Here is a 26,752-nt window from a genome sequence, read left to right as displayed (position 1 = left end):
ACCATCCAACCTGACAGAACTGGAGAGGATCTGCAAGGAGGAATGGCAGAGGATCCCCAAATCCAGGTGTGAAAAACTTGTTGCATCTTTCCCAAAAAGACTCATGGCTGTATTAGGTCAAAAGGGTGCTTCTACTAAATACTGAGCAAAGGGTCTGAATACTTAGGACCATGTGATATTTCAGTTTTTCTCTTAATAAATCTGCAAAAATGTCAACAATTCTGTGTTTTTCTGTCAACATAGGGTGCTGTGTGTACATTAATGAGGGAAAAAAAAAAATGAACTTAAATGATTTTAGCAAATGGCTGCAATATAACAAAGAGTGACAAATTTAAGGGGGTCTTAATACTTTCCGTACACACACACATACACATTTATAGTATAGATAGTGTTTGTTGGTAGAGAAGAGTGAGAGAGGATGTATGTATGTATTGTGAAATACAAGACAAACCACCTGGTTTGGCTTAGAAATATGTGACATCTGCATATTTTTCCCAGTAATGGTAAGTTCCGTCAACCTCACAAAGAAAAACAAAAAAATGTATTATATATATATATATATATATATATATATATATATATATATATATATATATATATATATAAACATTTTTAGAAACCCCAAGTAAGCAGGCATTAATACACAATCAGAATAAGTCCAGCATAAATGGATATTTCAGTTACAGCTTTTGGTGACTTCAGTAGAAAATGTATGACGATGGCGGGCAGGCTGTAAGTGGCTAAACTTCCTTCATCTACAGACAGAAGTTCATCCCTTTGATTTAACCACTTAAAGACCAGGCCTCTTTTTCAGACTCCGTGTTTACAAGTTAAAAACAAGTTTTTTGCTAGAAAATTACTTAGAACCCCCAAACATACTTTTTTTTTTCTAACACTCTAGAGACTAAAATGGCGTTTATTGCAATACTTCTTGACACACTGTATTTGCACAGCTGTTTTACAAGCGCACAGTGGGGGTGACACCTCTCCCGCCGCCAACAGTGTTCTGGCAGCGAATCCACTGCAGAGACCATTATCGTAAACAGGACCGCCGGCTCAAAAGATGGATACCTCGGTTGTGGCAGCAGCTGCTGCCGTTAGAGATATCCATCTTTAAACTGCCGACGTATATGTACAGGAGCCGGTCGCCAAGTGGTTAAGAATGAAATGTTACTTGGTTTATAGTTATCAGCAATGTTGTGATAAAACTTGGCAGGCTGTCCAGATTTTTTTTTTTTTCAGCTGTCAGAGAACTCTCTGCGCTTGTTAGATAGAATCAGGAAATGCTGTTTTAAGATCGGGAAGGGAAAAGAATCCCGATTTTGATTCTTAACTATTAATTGTGCAGCACTAGTGAATACCTTTCTCACTAAATACACAGACACAGATCGTTCATTTGGCAGAGTGTGCAGGAGCTGAGCGATCAAACAACCTATGTGGATAGAGCTGTAATACTGAAAACAGGAGAAGTCTGTCCTGGGTTCTGTAAAGCTCACCATACCTTATACAATCTGACTGTACAATCCCCTTTAGATCTACCATCAACTATGTAGTGCAAGGGCCTGTCTGACTAAATACAGAGTGATACTATAGTTAGTGTGTCCACCGATTATATAGTTTTGGTAAAAAGGAGATCTTACAACCGGCCACCTATACACACCCAAAATAACTAGTTGCGCTTTTGGTGCCATCATTTAACAGCACACCAAACACATTTTGCCATGTGAACAAGCGAAAAACGCAAAACACAGAGTAAAATTTTTTAAATAAATTAAAAAATACACGTGCAACCTGGAGGGCCAACTAGTGCCGTGTCTCTGTTCCCATCTTGACTGCTAATCTCAAGAATCTCAGGAAGGAAGGCTGAATAGGGACGTGAAGGTAACCATCCCTCAAATCCAAAGTGGCCATGAAGCAGTTTGGGTAAAGCAGATTTTTGATTGTGAATACCGTCTCCATACGGAAATGCTTGTATCTGATTGAACGGTTTGAAGACCGGAGGTTCAGGATAAGCTGACACTTCCCTGATGGCTTTTTGATGACAAATATATGGGAATAAAACCCCTTGCCCTGGTCTGGCCGGGGGAACAGGGATCAGGACCTTTTGATCTAATAAGTACAATTTGGAGACCCAGAGCCTTCACTTTCTCTGGATCTCGGGGAGGAAAGGTGACCAAAAACCGCTCCGGTGGTTGGCGAGAAAATTCCAGCCTGTACCCATTGGTCACTAGGTCCAGGATGAAGGGACTTGGGGTGACTGCTGCCCATTGTGGGAGAAAGGCCCTCAATCTTCCTCCCACTGGAGGACACGAGCCACTGTGGCTTGGCGGGTTGTTGGAGATTAAACAAGACCCCCCCTTTACCCCTGCCTTTGTGCCCCGTCCAATGTTTTTTGGGCCTGTTGTCCTTTTCTCTAGGACCTTGCTGCCTACCTTTGCCTCGAAAAAAAAATAAACTTTCTGGCTGTTGGCTGCTGCCCGAAAAAGGAGAGGGAAGGACTTCAAAATCTGCTCTCTAGAAGTACCCGCCGACAAATGTGTTTGAATCTGAGTCAACCATACTGTTGGGTTTTTCTTTTTCTCTGGAAACGCCTTTTTCCTATCAGCTGTGCGTTCCAGTGCCTCCTGCAGTCCTGGGCCAAAAAGATGATCATCCGCAAGGGGAAGCCCACAAAGGCGCAACTTGGAGGCTGAATCACCTGACCAGGTTTTAAGCCATAGGCTTCTTCTGGCCGAAGTCACTAAGGCCGAAGTCCTCGCTGTCATTCTTACCGACTCAGAGGAAGAATCAGCCCAAAATCCTACTGCCCGAAAAAGGAGAGGGAAGGACTTCAAAATCTGCTCTCTAGAAGTACCCGCCGACAAATGTGTTTGAATCTGAGTCAACCATACTTCCAGATTTCTGGCTACACATGTGGAGGCCAGAGCTGGTTTAAGATTCCCAATAGCGGAATCCTAGGCTCTGTGGAGAAGGATATCCCCTCTAGGTCTGAGTTTTTTGAAACCTTTGAAAGAGGTGCATCCAACTTAAGATTCTTGTTCCACGGCTGCGCTGAGTCATCAAAAGGAAACCTCCTTTTTAGGTTACCAGAAAAGAAAGGTTTTCTCTCTGGATTTTCCCACTCCAGTTTGATTGTTCCCTGATTGATACTATGTACAGGAAAAACTCTAGACTTCTTCTTATGCAAACCCTTATACATAAGATCGCGTTTAGATAATTGAACCTCCTCTTTAATAAGTCATCAACATCCTCTAAAAAGATAACTTAAACCCTGAACCCCTTGTGGATTCTCTATCCCTGGGCTCCCTATCTGACCCTTATTCTTCCGGCGAAGAACAGGTAGATCTGACTTCAGCTTCAGAGTCTTCACTCTCCATCTGCTGTGGAGTACCGACTGACTGAAGCTCTAATAGAAGACGAACCCTCAGCTGGAGTCTGAAGCTTGTCAATTAGGCCCCTTTCACACTGGGGCGGTGGGGGCGTCGGCGGTAAAAGCACTATTTTTAGCGCTGTTTTACCGTCGTTTTTGCGGCTGTATTCGGCCGCTAGCGGTGCAGTTTTAACCCCCGCTGGCGGCCGAAAAAGGGGTTAAAACCGCTCGTACAGCGCGGCTATAGCCGCGGTATAGCCACGCTGTCCCATTGATTTCAATGGGCAGGAGCGGTTTAGGAGCGGTGAACACACCGCTCCAAAGATGCGGCTCGCAGGACTTTTTTTACCGTCCTGCCAGCGCACCGCTTCAGTGTGAAAGCCCGAGGGCTTTCACACTGAACAAACAGCGGATGCTGTTTAGGGGCGGTTTGCAGGCGGTATTTTTAGCGCAATAACGCCTGCAAACCACCCCAGTGTGAAAGGGGCCTTAGCGTTTTAAAAAAGAGCTAAAGGTGGACGCAAGCTCATCTCTGACAGTAGTAAATATTTTCTGACAGGAGGCTACAGGGTCATCTTTTACTAGGCCTTCTATACAGGTGCGACAAACTGCTTTGCTCCATGAGGAGCGCAATTTGTTTGCACAAACCGCACATTTCCTTTTTGGTGGCTGCACTTTGGCCTTGTCCCGAGTCTTGGTCTGCAAGACAAAATAAAAAGTCCCACAACGCAATTATAAGCCACCCAATCACTCCGTAACACCATGTGCAGAAGGGAGGAAATTTGTTCCCCTACTACAGAGGGGGGAGGGAACACTAACAGGGATAGCAAGATGGTGACAAAACATCCCAGGCTTACCTGTGAGGTGCTGGTGTTGGGGACCGCATCTGCTGCCTGTGCAGGTACTGCTGAAGGATCCATTCCCGCCCCTCTTGGTCATCCAAAGCCTGGCTGCATTTCACCAACAAACACCAGCAGGCAGCTTCCCCTGTTCGCGCCATTTATGGAGACTGGAACCGGCGCCCAATGATGATGTCATATCCCCCGGAAGTGACTCTCTCCAGGTACTTCCTGTAGGCCAGCTTGGAGCTCTGCGGCTTCCTCTCTCCCCTGCACAGATCAGCCACGCTGTCGACGGGGAAAGAACACCACCGCTCTGCCTGAGCTCTAGTGCAATGCACCGCGCTTGGGACCCGACATCACCCCGGTCCTGGCCCTCTCCAGGCACTGGGGACAGCAGCACAGCCAACTTCCCCAGCAGAGATGCTGCTTCTGGCAGAGGAAAAGGTTAGTGATATGCCCCAAAAACAGCCATACAGAGCCCCTGCTCTTGAGACCTAGGGGACCAGGTTCCAGGAACATGTTACCCCCCCGTCAGGAAAAAACACTAATAACTGACATGGGGCCTGGAGGACCGCCCTTTTATCTGGTGGGGGTAATGCGTTTCCTGTCCTGGTAGGAGGAGCCCTAGGTCTCATGGGCTGTCCTGAAAGACACTTGGAGAAAGTTTTGTCTATAGTTCTACTTTAACCGGTTCAATACAGGGCATTTTTACCCCCTTCCTTCCCAGACCAATTTTTAGTTTTCATCGCTGTCGCATTTTAAATTGCGCGGTCGTGCGACGTTGTACCCAAATAAAATTGACGTCCTTTTTTTTTCCCACAAATAGAGCTTTCTTTTGGTGGTATTTGATCACCTCTGCGGTTTTTATTTTTTGCGCTATAAACAAAAGAAGAGCGACAATTTTGAAAAAAAAAAAAAAACACAATATTTTTTACTATAATAAATATCCCAATTTTTAAAAAAAAAAAAAAACAAATTTTTTCCTCAGTTTCGCCCGATACGTATTCTTCTACATATTTTTGGTAAAAAAAAAAAAAAAAAAATCGCAATAAGCGTATATTGATTGGTTTGCGCAACAGTTATAGCGTCTATAAAATACGGGATAGATTTATGGCATTTTTTTTTTTTTAAATATTTTTTTTTTTTTTTACTAGTAATAGCGGCGATTGCGATTTTTTTTCGTGACTGCGACATTATGGCGGACACATCCGACACTTTTGACACATTTTTGGGACCATTCACATTTATACAGCGATCAATGCTATAAAATTGCATTGATTACTGTGTAAATGTGACAGGCAGTGAAGGGGTTAACCACTAGGGGTAGACGAGGGGTTAAATGTGTTTCCTAGGGAATGCTTCTAACTGTAGGGGGCGGGGACGTACAAGGGGAGGAGACCGATCAGTGTTCCGCTGTACTGGGAACACAGATCGCTCTCCTCTCACCTGACAGGACGTGGATCTGTGCGTTTACACACACAGATCCACGGTCCGGCCAACCGCGGGTGCCCGGACATCGCGGCGGCGTGCGCCCCCTAGACGGCCGGGAACCCGAGGCCGTCATATGATGTCCACCCAGGATGGGAGATCCCATCTGTGGACGTCATGTCTATACGCGGGTACTGAAGTGGTTAATATACACTTAAGTATTTTTCTGCACAATCAGCTCCATTCTGGCTGTTTTGGGGGCCACCGGTTTGTGTTAGCGATCGACCGATTAGCGGAACGGCTGATATCAGCATTTCCGAAAAATCTGTATCGGTCACAGACTAGACCGATACTGGAGTCTGCGGGCCGCGGCCATCTTTTTGGGACCCAGAAGCCAGCAGACCCAGTGCGCAGGGGTACGTGGCACAAGCACACGTCATTACACGTCTGTGCACTGGGCCTAACATTCTAAGTCCGACAGGCCTCCCTTGCCTCGACACTCGGACGGATGGGCCAGTTAGCAGCCAGCCACCCACAGTAAGGTGCCAGGCCACTGAGGCCAGCCAGCATCCACCCACCGCAAGGTGCCAGCCAGCAGCTGTACAAAATAATCAGTGCATAATATCAGCAGGAGAGCTGGCCGAAATATCGGCACCGAAAAAATATATCGGCCTATCCCTAGTTTGTGTATTGTTTATTTTTAGACTTTAGGTCTTAACATTGGGGGTGGCCAGTAATTCACCGCAAAAACCCAAATGTATACTCTTTACTCTCAAACTTGAGGTTAGTATACTAAGCACGCATGAATGGCTAAACACAAAAGATGAGCAGATTCACCAAGAGTAACAAATGTCCTACTCTGGCTAGGAACTGTCCAACAACGATTTCCAAGCCGGAGAGCTGCATGTAGGCAGTCCCTTCAGATAAGCATCATTTCAGGCTGCTACTTCTATGCTCTATATATGCTTCACTATGCAGATAATTAAGATTTCACCTTCCAAGCTGAAAGACACCAGTTTAATATGAGAAAATACTTTTACACAAGACAAAAAAAAAAATCTGCAATACATACATCAGCGTGTTACAGGGAAAAAAAAAAAAAAAAAAAAAAAGAAGGATTTGGCAGTTATTTATTGCAATGTAATCAAATAAAAGCTCTTTGCTGAAATAATGTTGTTAAATCTTAGAAACATTTTGATTTTAGTACACACCATATCCAGTTTTAGGCATTTTTTTTTTTACAGCAACTTAAAGTGGTCCCTTGTAGTAAGGTAAAAAGAAATTTAGGTGTCAGCATCCCCCTTTTACTAAGGGTTCACACCTATGCAATTTTTAGTGCATTTTCAGTTTTGCAGAAACACACTATAGTACATTAACCATGGTTTCCTACGGGTCACATCTATGCATTTTATGGAAAAGGCCAGGGACTTTTTTCTGGTTTTTGGTTCCATAGGCTTCAATGGATCAAAATGCACATGGAATATGCAACTGCAACCTGCATAGGTGTGAAAAAGGCCTTAGTTGAGTCCTCATTTGATCCAGCACCGTGCATGTCTGCATCTCTTCTTTCTCCTCACTTCTGGGCCTCGCTGGGGCACCGGAAACCATTGGCAATCAAAACTAGTGACGAGGGAGCGGCTTCCCATGGGGGTACTGGACAGAGGGGAGGGGCCAGGAGCGCTGGCGGGGGACCCAAAAAGAGGTTCACAGGCCACTCTGTGCAATTCAATTGCACAGAGCAGGTAAGTATAGACATTTTATTTACCTTTACAAATCATTTTAAAAGCTTTAAATCTGTTAAAACACATGGGACAATAAAATGTATCACACTGACAAATGTGCAGATATGGAAAAGCATGTCTGATGCTTCCATGTATCGCCTCCTGTGTACATTTGTAATCAAATCAAACGTGGTCAGACATAACCTGACCGCAGGCTAACCCAGCTGATTTCAAGTGGATATGGTGGCAATTCTAGTTTCTATGTGAACCAATAAAGATGGTGTGTGTAAATACCTTTTATATTCTTCTTTCAGCTGCACTTCCGGCAGCCCTCGCCTAGGCGATCGCCTGACAAAATCTTGCGTTATTTGCAGACAGATTGCTATGGCAACCTGTCATGAAGAGGGAGAGCTGCGCAGGCACGAGATTGGGAGGTGCATGCTAGGTAGCCAGCTGTAGGGAAATTAAGACAGGAGGGCTTCAGATGACCACAGCTAACGTGGAGCCTGCCTGCTTCCGAGATCTGGTTGGTAATAAACTATTTTTACAGAAACAACCCATACATATGACATGTTCTAAATGTTAATGTACATGTTTAAACAAGTTTTTTTTTTTTAATTTTTTTTTTCAGGGGACAGGAACTCTGCTTTAAGATAAAAAGCCTTCCGTGTGCAGCAACCCCTCTCAGCCCAGCCCCCCCCAATACTTACCTGAGCCCCATCTAGATCCAGCGATGTTGTAGGTGTGTCGCAGCTGCCCAGAACTCCCCTACTCATTGGCTGAGACAGCAGTGCGGCGCCATTGGCTCCTGCTGTTGTCAAAGTCAGTCAGCCAATGGAGGAGAGAAAGGGAGCAGGGCGCCGTGTCTGGACACAGGGAGCTGTGGCTTGGATGGGAGCCTCCATAGCAAGCTGCTTGCTGTGGGGGCACTCAACAGGAGGGAAGGGTCAGGAGCACAGAAGAGGGACTTCAGAACAGGAGGTTCTGGGCTGCTCGGTGCAAATGCACTGCACAGGGCAGGCAAGTATAACATGTTTGTAATTTTTAACGAACAAAAAAAAAAAAAAAAAAAAAAAAATACGAGACTTTAGTATTACTAAGTTTTGGTGAAATACTTGCCAAGGGTTAAAGTGAAACTAGATGCTACATACAAAATAAGTATAATATATATATATATATATATATATATATATATATATATATATATATATATATATATATATATATATATATATATATATATATATATATATATATATACTTATCTACTTGATACAATGATATCGCACGGAGTAGTCCCTACCTCCTCTTCTGGAGTCCCCCACTGGCACTCTACCTCCTCAACCTCAGCAAGCAACAGAGAGACAGCTCTGGCAAGCCATGCCTCTGCTCCCTCCCACTACTGCCTGCATCTCCTGTGAGAACAGGAAGCCAGCGAACCGGTGTTGCAGATAGGACAGCTCTGGAGGGTGAGAGGAGGGATGCAGACACTGCATCTTCTCTCATTGGAACACCAAGCGTGCACCATTATAATAAGCCAGATCCTCCCATTCTGGTGAAACAAATCCCTATTACTTCAGAGCAGGGAAGGAAAAAAAATAAAAAATAAAAAACACCACACACAAATCTGAAACAAAGTCCCGACAACATACATTAGATCACCTGAGGATTACATTTTTTCATAACAAAAGTGGAGTTACATTTGTAAAACAGCCCATTCAGTTTAAAATAGAAATGAAAGAAAAAACTTGTGTATAGATATAAAAACTTTAAACTACCCCCTCCCTCCCTTTTTTTTTTTTTTTTTTTTTAATTTTAAATAAGTGATGACATTTACGCTGTTCTAAGCTGCAGGAGAGCTGGGGAAGGTGGATAAGCAGCAGCAGTACACAGCTTCCCCGTGAAAGTTTGTGTTTGGGCAGGGGGTGTCAGGACAAATCTGATCATTGGAGAGCAGGCTGAGTTTACAGCATAGCTAGAGAACTGACCATGGGTATGCTCTCCTGCTTGGAGTGGTCAGTTTTTAATAGGAAAGCTGAGGGACTGGCAGGAACACCAGGGATTTCACACAAAGAAAGCAATACAAAAGAACAGGAGACTTTTCATACAGTTACATGGTACAGCAGGCACATATCAGGCATATACAGTGGCTTGCGAAAGTATTTGGCCCCCTTGAACTTTTCAACCTTTTGCCACATTTCAGGCTTCAAAACGTAAAGATATAAAATTTTTATTTTTTGTGAAGAATCACCAACAAGTGGGACACAATTGTGAAGTGGAATGAAATCTTTTGGATTTTTGAAACTTTAATAAAAAAATGAAAAGTGGGGCGTGCAAAATTATTCGGCCCCCTTGCGTTAATACTTTGTAGAGCCACCTTTTGCTGCGATTACAGCTGCAAGTCGCTTGGGGTATGTTTATCAGTTTTGCACATCGAGAGACTGAAATTCTTGCCCATTCTTAGTTGCAAAACAGCTCAAGCTCAGTGAGGTTGGATGGAGAGCGTTTGTGAACAGCAGTTTTCAGCTCTTTCCACAGATTCTCGATTGGATTCAGGTCTGGACTTTGACTTGGCCATTCTAACACCTGGATACGTTTATTTGTGAACCATTCCTTTGTAGATTTTGCTGTATGTTTGGGATCATTGTCTTGTTGGAAGATAAATCTCTGTCCCAGTTTCAGGTCTTTTGCAGACTCCAACAGGTTTTCATCCAGAATGGTCCTGTATTTGGCTGCATCCATCTTCCCCTCAATTTTAACCATCTTCCCTGTCCCTGCTGAAGAAAAGCAGGCCCAAACCATGATGCTGCCACCACCATGTTTGACAGTGGGGATGGTGTGTTGAGTGTGATGAGCTGTGTTGCTTTTACACCAAGCATATCGTTTTGCATTGTGGCCAAAAAGTTTGATTTTGGTTTCATCGGACCAGAGCACCTTCTTCCACATGTTTGGTGTGTCTCCCAGGTGGCTTGTGGCAAACTTTAGACAAGACTTTTTATGGATATCTTTGAGAAATGGCTTTCTTCTTGCCACTCTTCCATAAAGGCCAGATTTGTGCAGTGTACGACTGATTGTTGTCCTATGGACAGACTCTCCCACCTCAGCTGTAGTTCTCTGCAGTTCATCCAGAGTGATCATGGGCCTCTTGGCTGCATCTCTGATCAGTCTTCTCCTTGTCTGAGCTGAAAGTTTAGGAGGGACAGCCAGGTCTTGGTAGATTTGCAGTGGTCTGATACTCCTTCCATTTCAAAATGATCACTTGCACAGTGCTCCTTGGGATGTTTAAAGCTTGGGAAATCTTTTTGTATCCAAATCCGGCTTTAAAATTCTCCACAGCAGTATTACGGACCTGCCTGATGTGTTCCTTGGTCTTCATGATGCTCTCTGCGCTTTCAACAGAACCCTGAGACTATCACAGAGCAGGTGCATTTATACAGAGACTTGATTACACAGGTGGATTCTATTTATCACCATCAGTCATTTAGGACAACATTGGATCATTCAGAGATCCTCGCTGAACTTCTGGAGTGAGTTTGCTGCACTGAAAATAAAGGGGCCGAATAATTTTGCACGCACAACTTTTTAGTTTTTTAATTGCTAAAAAAGTTTAAAATATCCAATAGACTTCGTTCCACTTCACAATTGTGTCCCACATGTTGGTGATTCTTCACAAAAAATTAAAATTTTATATCTTTATGTTTGAAGCCTGAAATGTGGCAAAAGGTTGAAAAGTTCAAGGGGGCCGAATACTTTCGCAAGCCACTGTAAAATGCTGGGTTTACGCATTATTTAATGCTGAATTCCATGTATGTTTGGTACTGCATAATTGCATTGGTCCAGCTTAGACCAAAGTATGCATAATACCCGTGCAACCTGCTACTACAGCAACCGCTGTGGTCTTCTGCACATCACCTCCCCACCTAGTCCAATCAGAGAATGCTTTGCATTCATTGAGAAAAAAAAAGCAGCAAGTTCTTTGAACGGCGGCCAGGCAACATAGCGACCCTCTGTGGTTATTATACAGTAAGTTAGCACGAGAAGTCTGTCGACTACTACAGTGTGACTCTCCTACAGCGATCTCACAGGTATGGAATATGCATACAGCTCAAAGGTGCAATGCTAGAATCCTGCACACTGTCAGTACACTGTCTGCTCGTAACTCAAATACAGGCAGGCAGTTACTGAATGGCAGGAAGAATCAGCACCCTTGCAATTCATTAAGAACTACAAGCCCTTGGCTACAGAGGCCAGCGGTACTTGTAGTGGATTCATTCATAGAACGCTGTGGGCTTAGCCCCGCACAGCTGCACTGTCAAGGTTCCTACAGCGGGTGCTGAAAAGGGAGGGGAGGAACGAGAGGAGACAGGAGCCACCACCCTAAATACAGTTGGAACATGCAACATGTTCCAATAGGTGAACTTATCCTTTAAGCTGGCCATACTTTGTTAGTATTGGCTGCAGCCACTGACCGTTAAAAATTTGCAAACTTATGTCCCTTTGAAAGAAGTTGATTAAAAACGGTATACTGTTGAACGTGGGAGACCACACAATGAGGAAATTTGGCTAGACTGGACAAATGGCCAGCTTAAACTGCATTAGCAGATTTATATGGAACTGTCTAACAAATTTAAAGTGTAACTAAATGCAAAACTTTTTTTTTTTTTTTTTTAGTATTGAGTGGAGAGGAAGCAGAATGCAGATTAGATTTTTTATTGCTGCATGTGCCCCCATTAGGGAGTAGAGCTGCAACTAACAATTTTCATAATCGATTAGTTGGCCGATTGCTTTGATTAATCGGAAAATAACCTTAAAAAAAAAAAAAAAAAAAGTGTGGTGTACAATTTGTGTGTAAACTACTGATTTTTTTTTTTTTTTTTTTAAAAAGGTAATTTATTCTTAAATATCTCTATGCAGTGGTAAATATAAATAACCAACTATATGGTTAGGGAGCAAAATATCGAATCCATTCCAATAGTATATACAGCATCTCTCTTCTGTCTGTTATTCTCAGAGGTTGAATCTGGTAAATATCAGTCTCAGAGATCACATTTTTTATTTAAAGAAAAAAAAATTGCCAATTTTCAGACAGAACTGTAATATATTATATACTGGCCATATAAAAACAATGTCTTCCTTCAAAAAAAAAAAAAAAAAAAAAAAAATGTACAAAGATTTTTCAAATGAATATTCTCAACCAAAAATCGATACATGTATGGCCAGTATAAGGCTCGCTTCACACCTATGCAGTTTGCTTTTGATCCGTTTATACAAAGCTTTTTGCGTTTTTATGCTTTTCTTGGCCAATTTGTTGTTGGGCAGATTAATTGAACCAAAAATGCACCGTTATTCTTTGAAAAAGTCTATAACCCTTTTCCAAATATGCAGCAGCTGAAAAAAGCATAGATGTGAACGTGTCCTATAGGAAACCATGTTAAATTAACTGTAGTGTCTTTCTGTAAAAAGCACCAAGACGCATAGGTGTGAACCAGGCCTAAGACGTTTAGTAGCAGCAGCACACTTATTTGCAGACATCCCAACCTGCAAAAGGTAATTTCAGGGAGGTGGCGCTCCAAACCCCCCCCCCATCTGAGATGACTTATATAGTGCAGAATGCAGTAATGTTAAATAAGGAATGTATAGTGCAGAGTGTACGGGGGTGTATGTAGGTGGGTATGTATAATGTGCAGGTGTGGAGTGTAGGATGGTGTCAGTAGGGCAGTGGAGAGAGCAGATAATCGCTACTATAAGGGGTTCATTTATATTGTGAAAGTAATATATATTACTAATATACAGTGCCTTGCAAAAGTATCCCCCCCCCCCCCCCCCCGGCATGTTTCCTGTTTTGTTACTTCACAATCTGGAATTAACATGGATTGTTTGAGGATTTGCATCATTTAATTTTTCAGAACATCCCCACAACTTTGAAGATTGGTGTTTTTTTTTGTTTTTTGTTTTTTTATTGTGAAGCAAACAAATAGGACAAAATAACAGAAAAAGTCAATGCGCATAACACCAAAGCCCTCACTGGACCCCACCAATCTTAACAACTTACGTCCCATCTCCTTACTCTCCTTCTCCAAACTTCTTGAAAGACTGGTCTACAACCAACTAAGCGACCATCTGACCATGAATAAACTTCTTGATCCCCTTCAGTCTGGTTTACGCCCTCAACACTCCACGGAAACTGCTCTCCTTAAACTCTCAAATGACCTACTAATGGCTAAAACCAGTGAACACTATTCTGTACTACTTCTCCTGGATCTCTCTGCTGCCTTTGACATAGTGGACCATGACCTCCTCAAAAAAAAAAAAAAAAAACTCCACTCCTTTGGTCTCCGTGACTGTACTCTTCGCTGGTTCTCATCCTACTTATTCCACCGCTCCTTCAGTGTCACTTACAACTCTACTTCCTCCTCTTCCTTTCTCCATTGGGGTCCCCCAAAGTTCTGTTCTTGGACCTGTCCTTTTCTCAATCTACACCACCTCCTTGGGTCAGTTGATTGCCTCCCACAGCTTTAAATCTCTCTACACTGATGACACCCAAATCTATCTCTCCACCCCCCAGCTCTCTCCATCTGTCTCCTCACGCATTACCAACTTACTAGCAGACATATCAGCCTGGATGTCACATCACTTCCTCAAACTCAACCTATCGAAAAAACCAGGCTCATGATTATTTCCTCCCTCAGGTGCCACTTCCCCTGATTTCTCTGTCAATATCAACGGCTCAACTATCAACCCATCTCCCCACGCCAAGGTCCTAGGTGTAATCCTGGACTCTGAACTAACCTTTCAACCCCACATTCTATAACTATCCAAAACTTTCCGCCTCAATCTCCTCAACATCTCCAAGATACGCCCCTTTCTAACCAATGTCACCACAAAGCTTCTAATCCACTCCCTGGTCATCTCCCACCTCCACTACTGCAACTCCCTCCTCATTGGTTTACCTCTAAATAGGCTATCCCCACTTCAGTCCATCATGAATGCTGCTGCCAGGCTCATCCACCTCAAACCGCTCAGCGTCTGCTACACCCCTCTGCCAATCCCTCCATTGGCTGCCACTCAGTCACCGAATTAAATTCAAGATACTAACTATAACTTACAAAGCCATCCACAACCTGGCCCCCAGCTACATCTCTAACCTAGTCACAAAATACCAACCTAATCGTTCTCTTCGCTCCTCCCAAGACCTCCTGCTCTCAAACTCCCTTGTCACCTCATCCCATGCTCGCCTTCAGAACTTCTCCAGAGCCTCTCCCATCCTCTGGAATGCTCTACCCCAATCCGTCCGATTTTCTCCTACTTTATCCACTTTCAGACGATCTCTGAAAACTCATCTCTTCAGAGAAGCCTATCTGGCCCCCACCTAACAACTGTACATTTATCTTCTCAATCAGCACATCACCCACAGTTATTACCTCTTGTATCTCTTGACCTTCCCTCTTAGATTGTAAGCTCTAATGAGCAGGGCCCTCTGATTCCTACTGTATTAAAGTGTATTGTATTTGTACTGTCTACCCTCAAGTTGTAAAGCACTACATAAACTGTTGGCGCTATATAAATCCTGTATAATAACAATTCACCCCTCAAAAATCAATACTTTGTAGAGCCACCTTTTGCAGTTATCACAGCTCCAAAACCCTTTGGATAAGTCTCTATTAGCTTGCTAAACCTTACCACTGGGATTTTTTCCTCCTCTTTGAAAAACTGCTCCAGCTCAAGTTGGATGGTTTGCATTTGTGAACAGCAATCTAAGTCTGACCATAGATTTTCTATTGGATTGAGGTCAGGGCCATTCCAACACATTTACATGTTTCTCCTTAAACCACTCAAATGTTGCTTTAGCAGTGTGTTTGGGGTCATTGTCCTGCTGGAAGGAGAACCTCCATCCTAGCCTCAAATCACACAGAGTGGTACAGGTTTTACTCAAGAATATCCCTGTATTTAGCACCTTCCATCTTTCCCTCAACCGTGACCAGTTTCCCAGTCCCGACTGCTGAAAAACATCCCCACAGCATGATGCTGCCACCACGTTTCACTGTGGGGATGGTGTTCTTTGGGTGATGTGATGTGTTGGGTTGGGTTGGGTTTGCGCCAGACATAGCGTTTTCTTTGATGGCCAAAAAGTTCAATTTTAGTCTCATCAGACCAGAGCACTTTCCTCCATACATTTTGGGAGTCTCCCACATGCCTTTTCGCAAACCCAAAACATGCCATTTTGTTTTTTGCTGAAAGTAATGTCTTTCTTCTGGCCACTCTGCCATAAAGCCCAACTCTATGGAGCGTATGGCTTATTGTCATCCTATGTACAGATACTCCAGTCTCTGTTGTGGAACTCTGCAGCTCCTCCAGGGTTACTTTAGGTCTCTGTGCTGCCTCTCTGGGGCCTTTCAAAAAGGTGTGTGTATATGTAATGACAGATCATGTGACACTTAGATTGCACACAGGTGGACATCATTCACTAATTATGTGACTTCTGAAGGCAATTCGTTGTACCAGAGCTTTTTATGGGCTTTATAACATAGGGGGTGAATACACGCATACCACATTCCAATTATCAGATTTTTATTTCTGAAAAATAGTTATGTATACATTTTTCTTCACCAACTTAGACTATTGTGATCTGATCCATCACATATAATTCAGATTAAAAAAATATTGAACAAAAGGCTGTAATGTAAAGAAATAGGTAAAAAGCCAAGGGGGTGAATACTTTTGCAAGGATAGTGTGTGTGTGGATAGATAGATATATATATATATATATATATATATATATATATATATATATATATATATATATATATATATATATATATATATAGACTTTTTTTCATGTATATGATCATTTAAATATAATGCACAAATACTGGTAAAACTTTACTTAAATATGTAATTGTAATGCCTCCAGTGTATCAGCCACCACCTTCTCTGGGTTCAGATGCTGATCTTCCCTGCACAGAGTCTTTAAAGTATTTTTTTTTAAAACAAACATATAATGCATTCTGTATGCAGGCCAACTAATCGGCTGGCCGATTGATTATGAAAATAGTTGACAACTATTTTCATAACAGATTAGTTATCAATCGATTAGTTGTTTCAGCCCTATTAGGGAGTTTCACCCTCTCCATTTGTCCTGCTCACCGTAATCATTGATATAGAAAGAATATTCAAAATTTTGGGTTGTCTGCAGAAAAAGTACCCTTACCCTATTTGAAATAAAAGTTTTGCCTATAGTTTTACTTTAAAGGATAATTTCACCTTCAGGAACATGTAACATGTTCCCACTCCTGCAGCCTCTTGTTGAACCCTCCCCCATTGTGACAGAGAGCCAGGGATCGTCTCCATGCACCCGTTGTCACAATCTGAAAAGAACACAGCCATGAAGGGCTCCGCCCACACAGCGGTGTCATTCATTCACAGAGATCTGTGAACGAATGAACTTCAAGTACCAACAGCCTTTGCGGCTGACAGCTTGTAGTTCTCAATGAACTACCAGGGCGCTAGTGAGTACTCTTGGCAGTTAATGGAGTCTTCCTGTCATTGTGCAACTGCCTGCTCGTATGAGCAGACAGATCCACTCACAGTCTGCAATAGCCCTGCATTACACCCGTGATCTGATAGCGAGTGCAAGGTTTTACAGGCTACCAAAAAAAAAAAAAAAAACCCTTGCAAGAAATGTGCATTTATTATTTTTTTTAAAGAAAAGTTAACTTATTCTTTAAGTTGAATTCTAGCTAAAACATTTTAAACAGTTACAACAGCAGTTTTTCCCTTTTGCATTCTGTACAAAGTGATAATTATTTTTAACAAAAAAACTTTAGTAACAAACATGTCATACTTACCTGCTCTGTGCAATGGTTTTGCACAGAGCAGCCCAGACTCTCCTCTATTCGGGTCCTTCATTATCACTCTTGGCCCCTCCCTCCTGTTAAGTGCCAACAAAGCAAGCAGCTTGCTATGAGGCAACCGAGCCAAGCTGCAGCTCCCCGTGTCCATAAAGACATGGAGCCACGACCCGGCCCCCTCTGTCTCCTCATTGGCTCACTGACAGCCAAATGGTGCTTCGCTGCTGTCTCAGCCAATGAGGGGAGGCGAGTCTCTCGTGCAACATCGCTGGATCGAGATGGGCTCAGGTAAGTATTAGGGGGGCTGCTGCACACAAAAGGCTTTTTATCTTAATGCACAGAATGCATTAAGATTTAAAAAAAAAAAAAAAAAAAAAAAAACACACACACACAACAACTTCTGCCTTTACAACCACTTTCAGATAAAAATCTTCTGCAAGCAGCTCTCCCAGCAGCCTCTCCTAAATACATACCTGGTCCCTATATGTCGATACAATGATATGCACAAAAACAGAGGTTCTCATCTCTCTCACCATTGGCTCATGCTGCTATCAATCACAGCCAGCAAGGAGGGAGCAGAGCCAAGCTCTGTGTAACTTATGGACACAGAGCCAGCTCAGGAGCAAGCACAAACCAGTGCCCCCATTGCAACTGACTTTTTTTATGGGGGCACTCGGCAAGCGGAACCCCCGAGAAGAGGAGGATCAGGGCTGCTCTGTGGAAAACCAGGTAAATATAACATGTTTTTTTTTTTTTTTAAACTGTGCCTTTACAATTACTTTAAATGGTTTGTCTCAACACTGCTACTTTTGCTGGGTTTAATACTGCTTTTTCAATCTCTAAATATTCAATAGCCATCTAACTAGTAGTAGTCAAATTTTCCTTTTAAGCGAGGTTCTTGAAGAAAAAAAAGAAAAAAGAAAAAAAAAAAACTGAGGAATTTGCAAATGGTGCTTACTGCTTATCTGCCTGCAACTACTTATCAAATGCAGATCTGATTACTCTTGGCTCACATACCTGAAGGTTAACAAGGGGGAACAGTACAGGGTTAATGTAATCAATGGTCCCACCCACACCCAGCCAATCAGTAGAGCACACAGAGTTAACATACCAAGAATTCATAAAACACACCCTTCCCTGCCTCTGCAGAGGGTAGGGAACAAGGATTGAACACAGTCCCTGGCAAGACTTGTAATGCATTACATCCTGACGTGATGTTAGTGTTAACATACACTCAAACACAGAGTCCTCCAGGTATGCACTTCCTCAGCATTCCAACCACACATCTGACTCAAATGATCCACAGCAGCCAAAACTGTTCTCTGCAGCACCCTCAAGTGCGCCCTCCATCCATGAACCCTCACCTCTGCAACACACAAATGCATCCCTTCATCCATGCCCCCCCCAGGATGCTCCCGCAACACCCCCAAGTGCGCCCTCACCTCCGTGACACACAAACGCATCCCTTCATCCAAGCCACCCTCAAAAGCATTCCTCCATCAATGACCCCCTCAAGCGCGCCCTCGCCTCTGTGACACCCTTGAATGCATTGAAGTACCCTCATGCGCTCCCACGCTTCTGTAACACCCTCAATTGCATCCTTCCATCCATGACCTCTAAGCGTGCCCTCGCCTCTGTGACACCCTTGAATGCATTCCTCCATCAATGACCCCCTCGCCTCTGCGACACCCTAAAATTGCATCCCTGCATCAATGACCCCCCCTCAAGCGTGCCCTTGCCTTTGTGACACCCTTGAATGCATTCCTTTATGTACCCTCATGCGCTCCCATGCTTCTGCGACACCCTCAATTGCATCCCTCCATCCATGACTCCCCAAGCGCGCCCTCGCCTCTGTGACACCCTCAATTGCATCCCTCCATCCATGAACCCCCCAAGCGTGCCCATGCCTCTGTGACACCCTCAATTGCAGCCTTCCATCCATGACTCCCCAAACGCGCCCTCGCCTCTGCGACACCCTCAATTGCATCCCTCCATCCATGACCCCCCCCCCCCCCCAAGCGTGCCCATGCCTCTGTGACACCCTCAATTGCATCCCTCCATCTATGACCCCCTCAAACATGCCCTCGCCTCTGCAACACCCTCAAGCACGCCCTCGCCTCTATGACACCCTCAAGTGTGCACACAATTATTTTTCATCTTTATCATTCTACTGCGATCACATGGAAGGGAGCATCAGAGCCACAGCCAAGAGCGAGCGGTATGCATATACCATGGCAGAACCCACAGTATTAACAGCCATGCTCGCAATCTGTACGCTCTTTAATGATGCCGGCTGTACCCCCACCCCAGGCACCTTTCAGTGTACACAAGGCAAGAACAGAAGGGATTAAATGAATAATTTATGCCAAAATAATATTCACGCAACCATGTTACATACCAAGGCTCCTCCTTCAAAAGGATCCATGTAGGACACAAGAGGCAAGCAGAGGAACAGAAAGAAGGAAAATTAGGACATTGCATCTAAAAGGCGTACACACAGAAGGGGCAGACGGGAGGAACACACAGCAAGCACATAGCCAACAACTCCCCTTTTATAGCAGTGGAGGTGTACAGATTACAAATACATCACTGTATATTCAGAAGACACACAAGTACAAACATGAAAAAAAAAACATAATTATATATCTCCATTTATGTCACTGTATAGTCAGGATATACATGCACACATTTGATATATATTTTGAGATACATATTTTTTTTTTTTTTTTAATCAGAACCCCCCCCCCCCCATTGATATAAGTGTACAGGGATGTATGGCCATTGCACACACCGCAGTGATTGGAGTCACTTTCCCCAATGAGTGTAGCCCGGGATTGTTGTCCCCCAGTTCCAATGGAAAAGCCATTGTCCCCGGATGGAGCCCGTCTCCTAGTGCGGACTATGATCTCACTGTACAGATGTGAGGCACATGAATGGGATGGCTGGAGTCGTATTGGTGATGTGGAGCGGCGGGCACTATGCTATTCCCCTGCAGTCACCCCAATGGTCCCCCCTCTGCACACCGCCCCCTCCGCTCCATCCTCACAGCTCTCCACATGACTTCACTGGGAAAATATGACATGAGGCACCATTCCCGGGACTGGCGGTGCCCTCACCTGGCTCAATGGTTCCTCTGTAGTCTCCTCTTGCGAGGCTTCTCTGGTACTGGGGTATGTGTATTGGGGGGGAGCTGGTCGGCCTGTGTGTCCGGGTTGTAGAGGGCTCACTCTCTCTCTCAATCTCGCCTCTCCCCGTACAAGCGCTGTTCCTCCTCCCTCTTGCAACCGCACCGACTCTGCCTCGCAACCGGAAGCGCAGCACGCACCCCGCCCCTTCTGATGGACAGGTCGGCCCTCCAATGGAGAACCGACAACCTAGGCACAGGCGCTCCCCACAGCCGGACCTAATTTGCCGGCTAAGTCCGCGCTGTGATGCGCTCACTAGGGAGGGAACGCGATATAGTCCCCATGTCTTCAGGCTCTGACTCAGTGACTGGGCTCCTCACGTGACGCTGGCTGACTGCTGCATAGCTTTAGCAATATGTATTGCTTGTTTTTCTAGGATTTCCGATGGTGGGTGTTCTGTATCCGACAGGGGGCGGTAGAATAAACAGAGAAAGCTGGCAATGGCTCTGGAAAAGACACGTTGTTTGTGGCATATCCTGCCCAGTTCACATTATTAACAAGCAGAGGTGTGTGTTCTCTTTAAACCGTCATATATGAAGAGGGAACAGCAAATACAGGGTCATATTAGAAAAAGGACAAGACAGGACAGGTGGCTGCCTGGGGCCCTACATGCCAGGGGCCCTAAATGTCAGGGGTCCTACATGCCAGGGGCCCTAAATGTCAGGGGTCCTACATGCCAGGGGCCCCACTCCATAGGGGTGCCAAGGTTCTGAACTCTTTTTTTTTTTATTCAGGAGGTGATCAGCAATGGCGGCTTTCATGTATCACCTGTCCATTCCATCATGTGTTAATATCCAGACATTAACCCCTAGGCGCCGACAGTACGCAAATATGCGGCCTTTCGGTGGGTGGACCTTGGTGCCAAGCGGCCACATATTTGCATACCAATTAGCTGACACAGCTGTGCTGGGAATGCTCATTACCGGCAGGCGCTTGCTGGGATTGACAGTAACGGGAGCCAATGGCTCCTGCTGCCATATCTCAGCTAGTCAGGTTACAGAGAGCCACCAGTCTCGTGCACATCGCTGGATCAAGATCGTGCTTAGGTACGTATTAGTGGGGAGCTTCACACTACATGCATACGTTTTTTACATGCATGAAGGTAATACAAACCTTCAGCCTTTACAACCACTTGCCAACCGATGCATGCCGATTTAGGTCAGCACAATGGCAGCTGTGGGCGTACCTGTACGTCCCCTTTAAGAGCCGGGGATAGCAGGCGCACGCGATTTCCTGGCGATCGTGTCACGGAGGACAGGAAGATGCCTATGTAAACATGACAGAGATCACCGCTCCCTGTCATCGGCAGTGGTGATCGCTGTCATGTGACTTGAAGCCCATCCCCCACAGTTAGAATCACTCCCTAGAACACACTTAACCCCTTCACTGCCATTAACACAGTAATTAATATTATTAGTGGGACTGCTTTAGCAGTCCCACAATTGTTATTCGATTTTATTTATTTTTATTCATTAGTGGGAATGCTTTAGCAGTCCCACTATTGTTAATCGATTTTATTTATTTTTATTTCTTTATTTTTCTGTACGTTTTTTGGCTCTGCGTAACTTCTGCATACTTTTAGCTATTAAAACCATTCAACTATTAAAATGTTCATCTCTTTCAGCTGATGATGGGACTTTTTCAACTTTTTTTCTACCATTTATACTTTTTAAAATATTAAGCTTTTTATCACTTTTTTTTTTTAACATTGAAGTCAATGGGAGCATGCTTCAGATCTTTAAAATCTTCTTCCGCTCCCAAAAGTTTCAGCTCCTTCATACTTTCACCTACAGACGCCAAACAAACTTTAAAATGTTCACAAAATATTCAGCTATCTGGCTATATCTTTTCAGTTTGATATCTTTTACAGTTTTTGTGAAAAAGCTTTTTGTTTAGAAACGGAAATTTCAGGAAATTTTAGCCATTAATCAGAGTGTACTGTGTTGCTTTTGTTGCCATGGTTACCAAAGCTTCTGTTATACACAGGGGGGAGGTGGCTGGAGCATCTCAGCTCTGATTACAGAGCCCGGGGGAGGGGACAGACACAACATGTACTGATTTATAATAGAGGAATATGATGGGGCAGTTTTGATGGTGGCAATATGATGGGGCAGTTTTGATGGGGCAATTCTGATGGGGCAGTTTTGATGGTGGCAATATGATGGGGCCGTTTTGATGGGGCAATTCTGATGGGGCAGTTTTGATGGTGGCAATATGATGGGGCAGTTTTGATGGGGCAATTCTGATGGGGCAGTTTTGATGGTGGCAATATGATGGGGCAGTTTTGATGGGGCAATATGATGGGGCAGTTTTGATGGTGGCAATATGATGGGGCAGTTTTGATGGGGACAATTTTGATGGGGCAATTCTGATGGCAGTATGATGGGGCAGTTTTGATGGCGGCCGTTTTAGCAATTCAGCTATTCCGCATTCCCACGCATTTTCCCCAGGAAATGCATTTTCTAGTTAGTGGGACTGGTTTAGCAGTCCCACTATTGTTATTCGATTTCATTAGTGGGACTGCTTTAGCAGTCCCACTATTGTTATTCGATTTTATTTATTTTTAATTAGTGGGAATGCTTTAGGAGTCCCACTATTGTTATTCGATTTTATTTATTTTTAATTATATTAATTTTATTCCGTACGTTTTTTGGCTCTGCGTAACTTCTGCATACTTTCAGCTATTAAAACCATTTAACTATTAAAATGTTCATCTCTTTCAGCTGATGATGGGACTTTTTCAACTTTTTTTCTACCATTTATACTTTTTAAAATATTAAGCTTTTTATCACTTTTTTTTTTAACATTGAAGTCAATGGGAGCATGCTTCAGATCCTTAAAATCTTCTTCCGCTCCCAAAAGTTTCAGCTCCTTCATACTTTCACCTACAGATGCCAAACAAACTTTAAAATGTTCACAAAATATTCAGCTATCTCGCTATATCTTTTCAGTTTGATATCTTTTACAGTTTTTGTGAAAAAGCTTTTTGTTTAGAGGTCATTTCAGGAAGTTTTAGCCATTAATCAGAGTGTACTGTGTTGCTTTTGTTGCCATGGTTACCAAAGCTTCTGTTATACACAGGGGGGGGAGGTGGCTGGAGCATCTCAGCTCTGATTACAGAGCCCCGGGGTGGGGACAGACACACCATGTACTGATTTATAATAGAGAAATATGATGGGGCAGTTTTGATGGGGCAATTATGATGGGGCAGTTTTGATGGTGGCAATATGATGGGGCAGTTTTGATGGGACAATTCTGATGGGGCAGTTTTGATGGGGCAGTTTTCATGGGGCAATTCTGATGGGGCAGTTTTGATGGGGGCAGTTTTGATGGGGGCAATATGATGGGGCAGTTTTGATGGGGCAATTCTGATGGGGCAGTTTTGATGGTGGCAATATGATGGGGCAGTTTTGATGGGGACAATTTTGATGGGGCAATTCTAATGGGGCAGTTTTGATGGGAATATGATGGGGCAGTTTTGATGGTGGCAATATGATGGGGCAGTTTTGATGGTGGTAATATGATGGGGCAATTCTGATGGGGCAGTTTTGATGGTGGCAATATGAAGGGGCAGTTTTGATGGGGCAATTCTGATCGTGGCAATATGATGGGACAATTTTGATGGAGCAATTCTGATGGGGCAGTTTTGATGGTGGCAATATGATGGGGCAGTTTTAATGGGACAATTTTGATGGGGCAATTCTGATGGGGCAGTTTTGATGGCAGTATGATGGGGCAGTTTTGATGGTGGCTGTTTTAGCAATTTAGCTATTCAGCATTCCCACGCATTTTCCCCAGGAAATGCATTTTCTAGTTAGTGGGAATGCTTTAGCAGTCCCACTATTGTTATTCGATTTTATTTATTTTTAATTTTAATTTTATTCCGTACGTTTTTTGGCTCTGCGTAACTTCTGCATACTTTCAGCTATTAAAACCATTCAACTATTAAAATGTTCGTCTCTTTCAGCTGATGATGGGACTTTTTCAACTTTTTTTCTACTATTTATACTTTTTAAAATATTAAGCTTTTTAACACTTTTTTTAACATTGAAGTAGCTGGGAGCATGCTTCAAATCCTTAAAATCTTCTTCCGCTCCCAAAAGTTTCAGCTCCTTCATACTTTCACCTACAGAAACCAAATAAACTTTAAAATGTTCTCAAAATACTCAGCTATCTGGCTATATCTTTTTAGTTTGATATCTTTTACAGTTTTTGTGAAAAAGCTGTTTGTTTAGTGGTCATTTCAGGAAATTTTAGCCATTAAACAGAGTGTACTGTGTTGGTTTTGTTGCCATGGTTACCAAAGCTTCTGTTATACACAAGGGGGGAGGTGGCTGGAGCATCTCAGCTCTGATTACAGAGCCCGGGGGAGGGGACAGACACACCATATACTGATTTATAATAGAGGAATATGATGGGGCAGTTCTGATGGGGCAGTTTTGATGGGGCAGTTCTGATGGTGGCAGTATGATGGGGCAGTTTTGATAGGGCAATTCTGATGGGGCAGTTTTGATGGGGCAATTCTGATGGGGCAGTTTTGATGGTGGCAATATGATGGGGCAGTTTTGATGGGGACAATTTTAATGGAGCAGTTTTGATGGGGCAATTCTGATGGGGCAGTTTTGATGGGACAATTCTGATGGGGCAGTTTTGATGGTGGCAATAAGATGGGGCAGTTTTGATGGGGAAATTCTGAGGGGCAGTTTTGATGGTGGCAATATGATGGGGCAGTTTTGATGGGGCAATTCTGATGGGGCAGATTTGATGGTGGCAATATGATGGGGCAGTTTTGATGGGGCAATTCTGATGGGGCAGTTTTGATGGTGGCAATATGATGGGGCAGTTTTGATAGGGCAATTCTGATGGGCGTGTTTTGATGGGGCAGTTTTGATGGTGGCAATATGATGGGGTAGTTTTGATGGGGCAATTCTGATTGGGCAGTTTTGATGGGGGCAATTCTGATGGGGGCAATATGATGGGGCAGTTTTGATGGGGCAATTCTGATGGGGCAGTTTTGATGGTGGCAATTCTGATGGGGCAGTTTTGATGGTGGCAATATGATGGGGCAGTTTTGATGGTGGCAATATGATGGGGCAATTCTGATGGTGGCAATATGATGGGGCAGTTTTGATGGGGCAATTCTGATGGGGCAGTTTTGATGGTGGCAATATGATGGGGCAGTTTTGATGGGGACAATTTTGATGGGGCAATTCTGATGGGGCAGTTTTGATGGCAGTATGATGGGGGCAGTTTTGATGGGGGCCGTTTTAGCAATTCAGCTATTCAGCATTCCCACGCATTTTCCACAGGAGATGCATTTTCTAGTTATTATTTAAGATACTTATATAGCGCTGTCAATTTACGCAGAGCTTTACATATACATTGTACATTCACATCAGTGCCTACCCTCAAGGAGCTTACAATCTAAGGTCCCTAACTCACATTCATATACTAGTGCCAATTTAGACAGGATCCAATTAACCTACCAGCATGTCTTTGGAGTGTGGGAGGAAACCGGAGTACCCGGAGGAAACCCAAACAGGCACAGGGAGAACATGCAAACTCCAGGCAGGTAGTGTTGTGGTTGGGATTCAAACCAGCGCCCCCTTTTTACTGCCAGGTCAGAGTGCTACCCACTACACTGCTGTGCCGCCCAATCAATGCATTTTTATAGCACTGATCGCTGTATAAATGACAACGGTCCCAAAAAAGTGTCCGCCATGTCGTCACAGTCCCGATAAAAATTGCAGATCGCCGCCATTACTAATAAGAAAAAATGAAAAATAAAAATGCCATAAAACTATCCCTTATGTTGTAGACGCTATTACTTTTGCGCAAACCAATCAATATACGTTTATTGCGATTTTTTTTTTTTTTTTTACCAAAAATATAAAGAAGAATACATATCGGCCTAAACTGAGGAAAAAAAATGTTTTTTTATATATTTTTGGGGGATATTTATTATAGCAAAAAGTAAAAAATAATGCGTTTTTTTCAAAATTGTCGTTCTTTTTTGTTTATAGCGCAAAAAATAAAAAGCGACCGCGCAATTGTCAGTTCAAGCGACGCAGTGCCGAATCACAAAAAGTGCTCTGGTCAGAAAAAGGGGTAAAATCTTCCTGGGCTGAAGTGGTTAATGTGCATTGCATTAGTGGATTATCCCCCCCCCCCAACACAAATATCCTTGGTGCTGACATCTCTGCATGCTGAGAACAAAACATTTTGTTGACCACTTCAATTCCCAGGTACTTTCACCCCCTTCCTGTCCAGGCCAATTTCCAGCTTTCAGCACTGTCACACTTTGAATGACAATTGCGCGGTAATGCAATACCCATATGAAAAGTTTATAATTTTTTTC

The 26,752-nt window shown here is 43.5% G+C and overlaps 1 protein-coding gene across 2 annotated transcripts in view; it reads right to left on the bottom strand.

Annotated features, from left to right (window-relative positions):
* The window catches only part of CORO1C (coronin 1C), a gene marked incomplete in the record, with an annotated part of 141,778 nt that overhangs the window by 77,793 nt on the left and 37,233 nt on the right, over positions 1–26,752 (bottom strand). The window contains 1 exon segment of one of the 2 annotated variants that reach the window (XM_073630095.1): positions 20,326–20,599. 2 annotated transcript variants of the gene reach the window in all.

Source organism: Aquarana catesbeiana, linkage group LG01 (assembly GCF_042186555.1).
Source record: "Aquarana catesbeiana isolate 2022-GZ linkage group LG01, ASM4218655v1, whole genome shotgun sequence".
Lineage (NCBI taxonomy): Eukaryota > Metazoa > Chordata > Amphibia > Anura > Ranidae > Aquarana > Aquarana catesbeiana.
The sequence above is the reverse complement of the archived record's forward strand: the minus strand, read 5'-3'. Positions and strand labels throughout refer to the sequence as shown.